Source organism: Bubalus bubalis, chromosome 2 (assembly GCF_019923935.1).
Source record: "Bubalus bubalis isolate 160015118507 breed Murrah chromosome 2, NDDB_SH_1, whole genome shotgun sequence".
NCBI lineage: Eukaryota > Metazoa > Chordata > Mammalia > Artiodactyla > Bovidae > Bubalus > Bubalus bubalis.
The window spans coordinates 19,686,044-19,699,035 of NC_059158.1; the positions used below are offsets into that span (position 1 = coordinate 19,686,044).

Sequence of the window (12,992 nt, forward strand, 5' to 3'; positions counted from 1 at the left end):
AGGAATTAGGAATGGTAAAGGAGTCCATATACCCAACTGATGCAGAGTTCCAGAGAATAGCAAGGAGAGATAAGAAAGCCTTCTTAAGTGAACAATGCCAAGTAATAGAGGAAAACAATAGAATGGGATAGACTATCCAATTAAAATAAATTAATTAATTTAAAAAAAGAATGGGACAGACTAGCGATCTCTTCAAGAAAACTGGAGATATCAAGGGAATATTTCATGCAAGGATAGACACAATAAAGGACAGACATGGTAAGGACCTAATAGAAGCAGAGGAGATTAAGGAAAGGTGGCAAGAATACACAGAAGAACTTTACAAAAAAGGTCTTAATAACCCAGATAACCATGACAGTATGGTCACTCACCTAGAGCCAGACTTTCTGGAATGTGAAGTCAAGTGGGTCTTAGAAAGCATTACTACCAACAAAGCTAATGGAGGTGATAGAATTCCAGCTAACCTATTTAAAATCCTAAAAGATGATGCTGTTAAAGTGCTGCACTCAATATGTCAGCAAATTTGGAAAACTCAGCAGTGGTCACAGGACTGGAAACAATCAGTTTTCATTTCAATCCCAAAGAAAGGCAATGCCCAAGGATGTTCAAGTGAAAGTGAAAGTCACTCAGTCAGGACTATACAGCCCATGGAATTCTCCAGGCCAGAATACTAGAGTGGGTAGCCTTTCTTTCTTTACTGGATATTCCCAACCCAGGGATTAAACCCAGGTCTCCCACATTGCAGGCAGATTCTTTACCAGCTGAGCCACGAGGGAAGCCCAAGAATATTCAAACTACCGTACAGTTGTGCTCATTTCATGTGCTACCAAGGTAATGCTTAAAACCCTTCAAGCTAGGCTTCACCAGTAAGTGAACTAAGAACTTCCAGATGAACAAGCTAGGTTTTAAGGAGGCAGAGGAACCAGAGATCAGATTGCCAACATTCATTGAAGCATAGAGAAAGCAAGGGAATTCCAGAAAAACATCTCCTTCCGCTTCATTGACTATGCTAAAGCCTTTGACTATGTGGATCACAACAAACTGGAAAATTCTCAAAGAGATGGGAATACCAGACCACCTTACTGTCTCCTGAAAAATCTGTATGCAGGTCAAGATGCAACAGTTAGAACTAGACATGGAACAGCTGACTGGTTCAAAATGGGGAAAGCAGTATGACAAGGCTGTATATTGTCAACCTGATTTTTTAACATATGCAGAGTACATCATGCAAAATGCTGGGCTGGATGAATCCAAGTTGGAATCAAGTTTGCCAGGAGAAATATGAACTAACATCATATATGCAGATGATGGCAGAAAGCATAGGGACTCTAATGACAGAAAGCAAAGAGGAACTAAAGAGCCTCTTGATGAAGGTGAAAAAGGAGAGTGAAAAGGCTGGCTTAAAACTCAATATTAAAAAACTAAGACCATGGCATCCAGTCCCATCACTTCATGGAAAATAGATGGAGAAAAATTGGAAGCAGTGACAGATTTTATTTTCTTGGGTTTCAAAATCACTGTGGATGGTGATTTTCACCATGAAATTAAAAAACACTTGCTCCTTGGAAGGAAAACTATGACAAAGCTAGACAGCATATTAAAAAGCAGACATATCACTTTGCAAACAAAGGTCCATATAGACAAAGCTATGATTTTTCCAGTAGTCATGTATGGATGTGAGAACTCAACCATAAAGAAGGCTGAGTCTCGAAGAATTGGTGTCCTGAAATTGTGGAGATGGAGAAGATGCTTGAGAGTCTCTTGGACTGCAAGGGGATCAAACCAGTCAATCCTAAAGGAAATCAACCCTAAATATTCATTGGAAGGACTGATTTTGAAGCTGAAGTTCCAATGCTTTGGCCACCTGATGCAAACAGACAGCTCACTAGAAAAGATCCTGATGCTGGGAAAGACTGAAGGCAAAAGGAGAAGATGGTGGCAGAGGATGATATAGTTAGATAGCATCACTGACTCAATGGATCTGAATTTGAACAAACCCCGGGAGATAGTAGAAGGATGGGGAAGCCTGGCAAGCTGCAGTCCATAGTGTTGCAAAGAGTCAGACATGACTTAGCAACTCAACAACAACAAAGGATTTGAACAGACATTTCTGCAAAGAAGATATATGAATGGTCAGTAGCATTCATGAACAGAAGCTCCACATCATTAGTCAAGTCGTGCTTAGTCACTCAGTCCTGTCTGACTTGGCAACACCATGGACTGTAGCCTACTAGGCTCCTCTGTCCATGGGAATTCTCCAAGCAAGAATACTGCAGTGGGTTGCCATGCCCTACTCCAGGGGATCTTCCCAACTCAGAGATTCAACCCAGGTCTCCTGCATTGCAGGCAAATTCTTTACCGGCTGAGCCAATAGGGAAGGCCATTAGTCAAGAGGCAGATGAAAATCAAAACTAAGATGAGTTAACATTTCACATCCATTAGGATGCCTACTATAAATATAGGCAGTAATAGGGCTTCCCTGGTAGCTCAGACGGTGAAGCGTCTGCCTGCAGTGCGGGAGACCCGGGTTCGATTCCTGGGTTGGGAAGATCCCCTGGAGAAGGAAATGGCAACCCACTCTGGTACTGTTGCCTGGAAAATTCTGTGGACTGAGGAGCCTGGTAGGCTACAGTCCATGGGGTCACAAAGAGTCGGACACGACTAAGCAACTTCACTTCACTTCACTTCACTTCAGGCAGTAATAAGTGTTGGTGAAGATACAGAAAAACAGGAGGCAACATCTTTTGCTGGATGAAACTTTTGAAAACAGTTTTGCAGATTGTCAACATGTTAAACATGTAGTGTCTGTAGGATCCAACAGTTCAACTTCCATAGGTCTCTACCCCAAAGAATTGAAAACATGTCCACATAAAAACTTGTACATGAAAGTTCAGTTCAGAAATAACTGAATAATAACTGAATAATAAAGTTAAATAATAATAACTGAATAATAAAGTTCAGTTTAGAAAGTTCAGAAATAACCAAAATATGAAATAACTCAAATTCCATCAACTGATTAGTGAATAAATAAAATATGCATGTCTACACAGTGGAATACAGTTGACCCTTGAACAATGTGAGGGTTAGAGGTGCTGACACTCTGAGCAGTTAAAAGTCTGCACATAACTTCAGTCCACCTTCCATACCCACAGTCCACAGCCAAAGATTCAACCAGCCATGGAGCATTAGTACTGTATGTACTACTTTAAAAATCTGCCTATTAGTAGACTGCTGCTGCTGCTGCTAAGTCGCTTCAGTCGTGTCCGACTCTGTGCGACCCCATAGACGGCAGCCCACCAGGCTCTCCCGTCCCTGGGATTCTCCAGGCAAAAACACCAGAGTGGGTTGCCATTTCCTTCTCCAAATGCATGAAAGTGAAAAGTGAAAGTGAAGATGCTCAGTCATGTCCGACCCTTAGCGACCCCATGGACTGCAGCCTATCAGGCTCCTCTGCCCATGGGATTTTCCAGGCAAGAGTACTGGAGTGGGTCGCCATTGCCTTCTCCGATAAGTAGACTAGAGCAGTTCAAACCTACGTTGTTCGAGGATCAAATGTACCACTAGGTAATAAAAAAGGAGTGAAGTAGTGATACTTGCTACACCAGAAATAAACCTAAAAAAATCTTGCTAAGTGAAAAAGCCAGATACAAAAACCACATATCATATAATTCCATTTACATTAAATGTCCAGAATGTGCATATCTATAGAGATACGAAGTAGACTGATGGTTAGCAAGGATGGGTACATATGTGAATGGGAAATGGGAAGAGGCTGATAACTGGGCATTCTTTTGGGGGAGTGATGGAGAGTCAAAATTTAGATTGTGGAAAATAGCTGCACAACTCTACCAGTATACTAAAGATCACCGACTGTATAATTATATCAGGCCAATTTCATGGTACTGAAGTGAAGTGCTAGTTGCCCAGTCATGTCTGACTCTTTGCAACCCCATGGATTGTAGCCCAGCAGGCTCCTCTGTCCATGGAATTCTCTAGTCAAGAATACTGAGGGTATTTCCCTCAGTGGAAATGGCTAGAGGGTAGCCATTTCCCTCTCCAGGGGATCTTCCAGAGCCAGGGACTGAACCTGGGTCTCTTGCATTGCAGGCAGATTCTTTACTGTCTGAGCCACCAGGGAAGGCCCATGTACCTAAATCATGTATCATGATATAGCTTTAGACATGAGTGTGCACATGTCTGCTGTGCATAGACAGTTTCATAAAATTTTATTCCATACATACATTTGTGTTAAGTTCAGTTCAGTTGCTCAGTCATGTCCGACTCTTTGCGACCCCATGAATCACAGCACGCCAGGTCTCCCTGTCCATCACCAACTCCTGGAGTTCACTCACACTCATCCATTGAGTCGGTGATGCCATCCAGCCATCTCATCCTCTGTCGTCCCCTTCTCCTCCTGCCCCCAATCCCTCCCAGAATCAGTCTTTTCCAATGAGTCAACTCTTCGCATGAGGTGGCCAAAGTACTAGAGTTTCAGCTTTAGCATCATTTCTTCCAAAGAACACCCAGGGCTGATCTCCTTTAGAATGGACTGGTTTGATCTCCTTGGAGTCCAAGTGACTCTCAAGAGTCTTCTCCAGCACCACAGTTCAAAAGCATAAATTCTTTGGTGCTCAGCTTTCTTCACAGTCCAACTCTCACATCCGTACATGACCACTGGAGAAACCATAGCCTTGACTAGACGGACCTTTGTTGGCAAAGTAATCTCTCTGCTTTTCAATATGCTATCTAGGTTGGTTATAACTTTTCTTCCAAGGAGTAACCATCTTTTAATTTCATGGCTGCAGTCACCATCTGCAGTGATTTTGGAGCCCCCCAAAATAAAGTCTGACACTGTTTTCCCATCTATTTCCAATGAAGTGATGGGACCAGACGCCATGATCTTCGTTTTGTGAATGTTGAGCTTTAAGCCAACTTTTTCACTCTCCTCTTTCACTGCATAGCTACCACTAAAATCAAGACATCTTGATTTTACCACTTCCATCAAGACCAAGGAACTTGCTGGATATAACTCCCAAGGACTGGCCTTTACAGTCATACCCCACTATCGCCTCTGCTCTGGCAATCTCTGATTTGTCCTCTACCCTTATAATGTGATCATTTCACAAATGATATATAAATGGAACCCTACGGCATTAAATTGACTTTTAAACTCTCCAACTCCCTCCCATAAAAAATTACAGCTCAGCCTTGAATGCTCTCCAGCTAGTTCTCTCTCACCTCCTGTTTACAGCCGGACATACTTTCTGTGGTGCTAGTTTCTACACACCTCACAGCTTATTAGTTTTCATCCGACATTTCTGATCATTCTTATATTTCCATTGTAGACTCATCTTTCCTTTGTATACCTGGTCATGAAACATTGTAGCTCCTAAAAGCTCAATTCTTTTCTTTTTTAAATTTATTGTTGGCTGTGCTGGGCCTTCACTGCAGCGAGCGGGGGCTGCTCTCTAGTTGCGGTGTGTGGGCTTCTCGCTGAGGTGACTTCTCCTGTTGCAGAGCGTGAGCTCTAGGCTCAGGGGCTTCAGTAGTCGTGGCACTCAGGCTTAGCAGCTCCAAGGCATGTGAAATCTTCCTGGACCAGGAATCAAACCATTGGACTTTAACCACTGGACCACCAGTGAAATCCAAGGCTCAGTTCTGCACCTTCCTCATTTAACATTTTCCCCCTAAGGAATCATCCACACCCATGACTCCGGAACACAATGACTCTCATATGAACAGGCCTGATCCAGGAAGCCATATCTGTAGAACTAACTGCCTTTTACACATATACATTCAGTTCAGTTCAGTTCAGTCGCTCAGTCGTGTCCGACTCTCTGTAACCCCATGAAACGCAGCACGCCAGGCCTCCCTGTCCATCACCAACTCCTGGAGTTCACTCAGACTCACGTCCATCGAGTCAGTGATGCCATCCAGCCATCTCATCCTCTGGCGTCCCCTTTTCCTCCTGCCCCTAATCCCTCCCAGCATCAGAGTGTTTTCCAATGAGTCAACTCTTCACATGAGGTGGCCAAAGTACTGGAGTTTCAGCTTTAGCATCATTCCTTCCAAAGAAATCACAGGGCTGATCTCCTTCAGAATGGACTGGTGGATCTCCTTGCAGTCTAAGGGACTCTCGAGAGTTTTCTCCAACACCACAGTTCAAAAGCATCAATTCTTTGGTGCTCAGCCTTCTTCACAGTCCAACTCTCACATCCATACATGACCACTGGAAAAACCATAGCCTTGACTGGATGCACCTTTGTTGGCAAAGTAATGTCTCTGCTTTTCAATATGCTATCTAGGTTGGTCATAACTTTCCTTCCAAGGAGTAAGTGTCTTTTAATTTCATGGCTGCAGTCACCATCTGCAGTGATTTTGGAGCCCCCAAATAAAGTCTGACACTGTTTCCACTGTTTCCCCATCTATTTCCCATGAAGTGATGGGACCAGATGCCATGATCTTTGTTTTCTGAATGTTGAGTTTTAAGCCAACTTTTTCACTCTCGTCTTTCACCTTCACCAAGAGGCTTTTTAGTTCCTCTTCACTTTCTGCCATAAGGGTGGTGTCATCTGCATATCTGAGGTTATTGATATTTCTCCTGGCAATCTTGATTCCAGCTTGTGCTTCTTCCAGCGCAGCATTTCTCATGATGTACTCTGCATATAAGTTAAATAAGCAGGGTGACAATATACAGCCTTGACGTACTCCTTTTCCTATTTGGAACCAGTCTTTTGTTCCATGTCCAGTTCTAACTGTTGCTTCCTGACCTGCATACAAATTTCTCAAGAGGCAGGTCAGGTGGTCTGGTATTCCCATCTCTTTCAGAATTTTCCACAGTTTATTGTGATCCACACAGTCAAAGGCTTTGGCATAGTCAATAAAGCAGAAATAGATGTTTTTCTGGAACTCTCTTGCTTTTTTGATCATCCAGCAGATGTTGGCAATTTGATCTCTGGTTCCTCTGCTTTTTCTAAAACCAGCTTGAACATCTGGAAGTTCACAGTTCATGTATTGCTGAAGCCTGGCTTGGAGAATTTTGAGTATTACTTTACTAGCGTGTGAGATGAGTGCAATTGTGCAGTAGTTTGAGCATTCTTTGGCATTGCCTTTCTTTGGGATTGGAATGAAAACTGACCTTTTCCAGTCCTGTGGCCACTGCTGAGTTTTCCAAATTTGCTGGCATATTGAGTGCAGCACTTTCAAAGCATCATCTTTCAGGATTTGAAATAGCTCAACTGGAATTCCATCACCTCCACTAGCTTTGTTCATAGTGATGCTTTCTAAGGCCCACTTGACTTCACATTCCAGGATGTCTGGCTCTAGGTCAGTGATCACACCATCGTGATTATCTGGGTCATGCAGATCTTTTTTGTACAGTTCTTCTGTGTATTCTTGCCACGTCTCCTTAATATCTTCTGCTTCTGTTAGGTCCATACCATTTCTGTCCTTTATCAAGCCCATCTTTGCATGAAATGTTCCCTTGGTTATTAGGATGTCCTAAAGACACTTGAAACTGAGTGTGTCCAAAATCCAATTCAACACATCTCATCCATCCCCAAACCTTCAAAGCTCCACCATGACACCCCCATTACCTTTGACGCCACCCTTTCTCTCACTACCCCATATTCAAGTCTCTCACTTTTACCCCTTAAGTCTATCTCACAGCCATCCCATTCTAACCCTGATCCAGCTACCATCATCTCCCTCTGGACTACTGTCAGGGCCCCTTAAAGAGTCACCCTACATTCACTCTCTGTTCTTTCTGCTATGGTCAGAATGACATATTTAAAATGGAAATTTCAAAAGAGCCTCATCCTGCAAATCCTTCTCCCACCTCTTGAAAATGCATTATATCCTCCCATTGCTCCTAAGAGAAAGAACAAAATTCCTAAAACGGCCTCATAGGTGATGCACAAGGACCCCAATCACTTCCTCCAGGTCTGTTTGAATTACGTTTTTTCTTCTAATATCATTTCCTCAAGGTACTGGCCGATACCTAGACTATACTTCCTGAGGCCTTCTTCATGGATTTAACTCTCCTTATCCTTTTGATCGCAGTTCAGTCATCTGCACTGGGAAGTCTTCCCCAAAGAAGGTCAAATCCTACTGTTATACACAAAGCACTATATGTATCTTTTTTTCATGTGACTTATCAAACTTATAATTTCATGTTTAATTATGAGATTAATATCTGTATGCCCCCAAATTAGGTGACAGTCAGCAGAAGGAAGGAACCCAGCCTGTGTGAGTTTGCCTTGCACCCCTAGAGTCTACCACACATGAGGATTCCAATGAATATTATTTGTCAAAAGAATAAATGAATATTCCAATTACTGGCTCACAGTGATTCCTAGAAAACCTTATTTTTTTTAATAACCTGGAACTTACACATGTCATTATGCCTAGAATATCTTTAGAATAGGTTCATATTTTCTTAGAAACTAGCATGTACCCAAATATAACATTGGCATTCTAAAAATTAACTATCCTACAGACAGTATGTCCATTGTGACTAGGTGGCGATAAAGTTTATGTGGGTTACAGTTGATATTTCCCTATAGAATCAAGTTGTAAAAGGCAATTAAGTTCTACTCCAGCTCACAAAATCCTGTCCATGCCCTGAATATTCAGCATTTTATTCTTAGGAGCTATAAAACAGAGTGTCCTTTTGAGCCATGATATCAGGGTATTTTATTCCAGAGCACCCTACAACTCCAAATCTTGAGTCCTCCATACTCTTTCACCTCTGAATCCTTAGTATTTCTTTTGGTGCTAAAGCTTTCTGAGGACTGGGCAAAGCAGTCTGGTAAGATAGCTAGGTAAGATACTAGCAGAAGGAAAATTCAAAAGACAAGATCGATTGGCAGCCAGAGGGAAAAATAGGGGCAATCTACAGAAAAGGAGATGTCACCAGAGACGGGGTTGGGTGAAGTGGACAGGGCTTGGAGAGAGGGCACCCTGGCAGATAACCATCCAGGGCAAGCAGGGTGTGGGCAAGGCAAGCTCGATACCTAAATAACTGGGCAATCTGTGAATTAGATGTTCCTGGGATGGTGCATACTATATCCACAAAAATGGTCTTAACATCATGAACTCCACCCCACCCTCACCCTCAACCACGAGCTCTCAGTTCTTGTACCTTTTCATCAGACAAAGACAAACTATCAAAATTATCAATCCTAAATTCAGTAGGAAAACAATTTTAAATTGTACCTTTGTTCCAGTCCAGGTAGAAAGAGGCCAAACAGCTCCTTAGAGAAAGAAGAAACAGTGAGATTGAAATCTTCTTTTGAATGATGTTTAGAATTTCTAGAGTGGCTGCAGTTTGGAAATCTCAATTTGCTTAGGAACAGACTTGATTTGATTTCTCCGGAGCCAGAAAACCTTTTCAAAAGCAATTATGAGAGCACAGCTGGCCAGTCAAACTTCTGGAAGTATGAGCACTCAGCAGATGTGAAATTCACCTGTCATGTTAATATATCTGCCATTATCTCTGTTACTGTTTTGGTCCCACCCATACAGCTTAGTTTCGGTAAACTCCTCATTCCTTGCCAACACCAGGATGTGAAATGTGGAGTACGTGTCAATAGAGGGTGAGGGCGGGCAGGTATGCTTTATAGACCTATGAGTGGGGTGAAGAAGGAAATGCATTGTAGAAGAATTAATATCCCTACCCAAACTTCCTTAACTCTTTTGAAAGTGCGTCAGCCCATCTCATATGCACAGTGTTTTCTTTTGTGTTAATATTTATTCGGCTGCACCATGCCCTCCTATCAGCATGCAGGATCTTCACTTGTGGCATGTGAATTCTTAGTTGCAACATGTGGGATCTAGTTTCCTGACCAGGGATTGAACCTGGGCCCCCTGCATTGGGAGTGTGGAGTTTTAGCCACTGGACCACCAGGGAAGTCCCCACGATGTATTTTTAATGCAATAAGAATAACTGCTTCATTAGAAATGGAAAAGTTCTGTGTAGAATATTTCCCATTAGGATGCAGACAGCAGAAGGTTGGTATAGAGTGCAGAGGGTGTAGAGTGTAGAGTGAAGTCCCTATACTCCTCTGTATAGAGTGCTTGCAATGATGTATAATGATGTCTTCCCTTCTCCTAGCAGCCAAGAGTTTCATGAGCAGGAGCCTGCTTTTGTAGATAACCCTGTGATTTCAGGAGCTCTCCTGGTGGCTCAGACTAATCCAACTACAATGCGAGAGACCTGGGTTTGATCCCTGGTTGGGAAGATCCCCTGGAGAAGCAAATGGCTACCCACTCCAGTATTCTTGCCTGGAGAATTCCATGGACAGAGGAGCCTGGCAGGCTACAGCCCATGAGGTCTCAGAGTTGGAGACTACTGTGATTTTCATTTTCTCTTTTTGTGGTTTCAGAGGGCTTCCCAGGGGGCGCTAGTGGTAAAGAGCCCACCTGCCAATGCAGGAGACATAGAGATGTGGGTTTGATCCCTGGGTCAGGAAGATCCCCTGGAGAAGGGAATGGCAACCCACTCCAGTGTTCTTGTTTGGAGAATCTCATGGACAGAGAAGCCTGGCAAACTATAGTCCATAGGGTCGCAAAGTCAGACACAACTGAAGCCACTTAACATAACAACCCTTCCCTTAGAGCCCCAACCAGGGTCAATTCGGGGTCCAATCCTGGATCTCCTGAGAAATTTGTGGTTCTCTTCTTGGTTCATTGTCCTTTATTTGACAAATGTCCTCTCCTTTGTCTGATCACTATTCCATCTCTAGTAAACAGGCTTTATGTGGTTCTTTGAGTGAGTGAGTGGTTCTTTAAACAAGTACAAAAAAGTGAAGGACACTGACGTTTTATCTGCCCATCAAGTTTTTTGTTGTTTTGTTGTTGTTGTTTAAAAGTTTTAATTTTATATTGTAGTATAGCTGATTACGAATGTTTTGATAATTTCAGGTGCACAGCAAAGTGACTCAGCCATACAGATGCATGTATTCATTCTCCTCCATCTTCTCTCCCATCCAGGCTGCCACGTAACATTGAGCAGAGTTCCCTGTACTCTCCAGTAGGACCCTGTTGGTTATCCATTTTAAACATAGCAGAGTATACATGTCAATCCCAACTCCCTATCTCTTCCTCCCATTCTTCCCTGCCCTCCCTCTTCACCTGGCAGCCGTTAATTCATTCTCTAAGTCTGTGAGCCTGTTTCTGTTTTGTAAATAAGTTTATTTGTATCATTTCTTAAGTTCTACATGTAAGGAATTTCATACAATATTTCTCCTTTTCTTTATGACTTACTTCACTCAGCATGACAATCTCTAGGATCATCCATGTCACTGCAGGCGTGCATGCTAAGTCTCTTCAGTCACGTCTGACTCTTTGTGACCCTATGGACTGCACCCTGCCAGGCTTCTCTCCATGGTATTCTCCAGGCAAGAATACTGGAGTGGGTTGCCATGCTCTCCTCCAGGGGATCTTCCCAACCCAGAGATCAAACCCGCATTTCTTATGTCTCCTGCTTTGGCAGAGAGTTCTTTTATCAGTAGGGCCATCTAGGAAGCCCACATGTTGCTGCAAATGGCATTATTTAATCCTTCTTAATGACTAATATTCCATTGTGTGTATATATATATGTGAAAGTGAAAGTCGCTCAGTCATGTCCGACTCCATGGACTATACAGTACATGGAATTCTCTGGGACAGAATACTGGAGTGGGTAGCCTTTCCCTTCTCCAGGAGATCTTCCCAACCCAGGGATTGAACCCAGGTCTCCCGCATTGCAGGCGGATTCTTTACCAGTTGAGCCACTAGGGAAGCCCAAGAATACTGGAGTAGGTAGCCTATCCCACTCCATATATACCTCTTCTTTATCCATTCCTCTGTCAATGCTTCTCATCTTGTTTTAAAAACTCATATCATGTCCTTCTCCTTCACAAAAATCACCTACGCCACTTCTCATAGATTTATACTTTCTTCTGAATTCCTAAGGAATTCTGTTCCTCACAATTTGCACTTTTGAAAAAAGTAATACAAGTTCTCTAAATATTTCCTCTGTGTTGGTCTTGTCTATTAGATTGTAAGCTAATGGAGCGCGGAGACTGTGACTTAGGACTTGTATTCAAAACAGTGCTTACAATAATGTATAAGCAAACTCAGTAGCAAATTCCCTGTAACGTAGCAAGAGGCTAGTTTTAACCACACCTCTCCTAGTAGGAGAAATGTCTCTTAATAGGATAAAAGAAGAAAGGGCTTCTATATAAGCCAATTCTTTTAGTTAACACCTCATCCTGAAAGTACTATTTTCTTTCCCAAATCAAGAAGGTCTCTCAAATTCTTTCTTCTCTTGTTCTAGAAGACATCACATGATATTTTTTGAACTGAGATATAACATATAGTAAGATGCACTAATCTTGAATGTACATAGCTATATACCCATGTAACAACCTCCACATCAAGTTATAGAACATTTCTAGTGCTCCAGCAAACTCTACTCAATTCTAGTACTCTAGTACTCCAGTCAATACCCAAACAGTAACCACTCTTCTAACCTCTATCACCATAGGTTAGTTGTGCCTACTATTACCTTTTATACAAATGGAATCAATAGTCATATATCTGACCTTTTCTCCCACCATTATGACTATAAGTTTTATCCAGATTGTTATACACATGAGTGGAGCGTTCCTTTTCCTTGCTGTTCAGTATCCCATAGTGTAAATACACTACATTTTCTTTATCCTACTATTGTTAGATATTTGGATTGCTTCTTGTCTTGGCTATTTGGGTAAATATGCTATAAACATTCTTGTGCATACCTTTGGTGTACATAAGCACTCATCTCTGGAGTGGCATTTCTGGATCAAATGGTACATATACATTAAATTTTGGTAGACACTATCAACCAAAATTTCCCACTGAAGCTGTAGCAATTTACACTCCCCGTAGCAAATGCAAAAGAATTCCTGTTGCACTGTCACAACTTTTTGCATCAGACATTTTTGCAGTGTTTTTTAGTGTGTGATTAA

At 42.2% G+C, this 12,992-nt stretch overlaps 1 protein-coding gene across 9 annotated transcripts in view; it reads right to left on the bottom strand.

Annotated features, from left to right (window-relative positions):
• LOC102411578 (cytidine monophosphate-N-acetylneuraminic acid hydroxylase) overlaps positions 1-12,992 on the bottom strand; it is an 85,862-nt gene that overhangs the window by 50,532 nt on the left and 22,338 nt on the right. For 2 of the 9 annotated variants that reach the window (XM_025266552.3, XM_044927987.2), the window contains exon 1: positions 9,217-9,493. The exons of 2 other annotated variants lie outside the window; for them this stretch is intronic. The gene's annotated coding sequence lies outside the window, so the exon portion shown is untranslated. Of the gene's footprint in view, positions 1-9,216; positions 9,496-12,992 lie in introns of those variants that run through there. 5 more of the 9 variants (XM_044927984.2, XM_044927986.2, XM_044927962.2 and 2 more) reach the window with 4 other exon arrangements.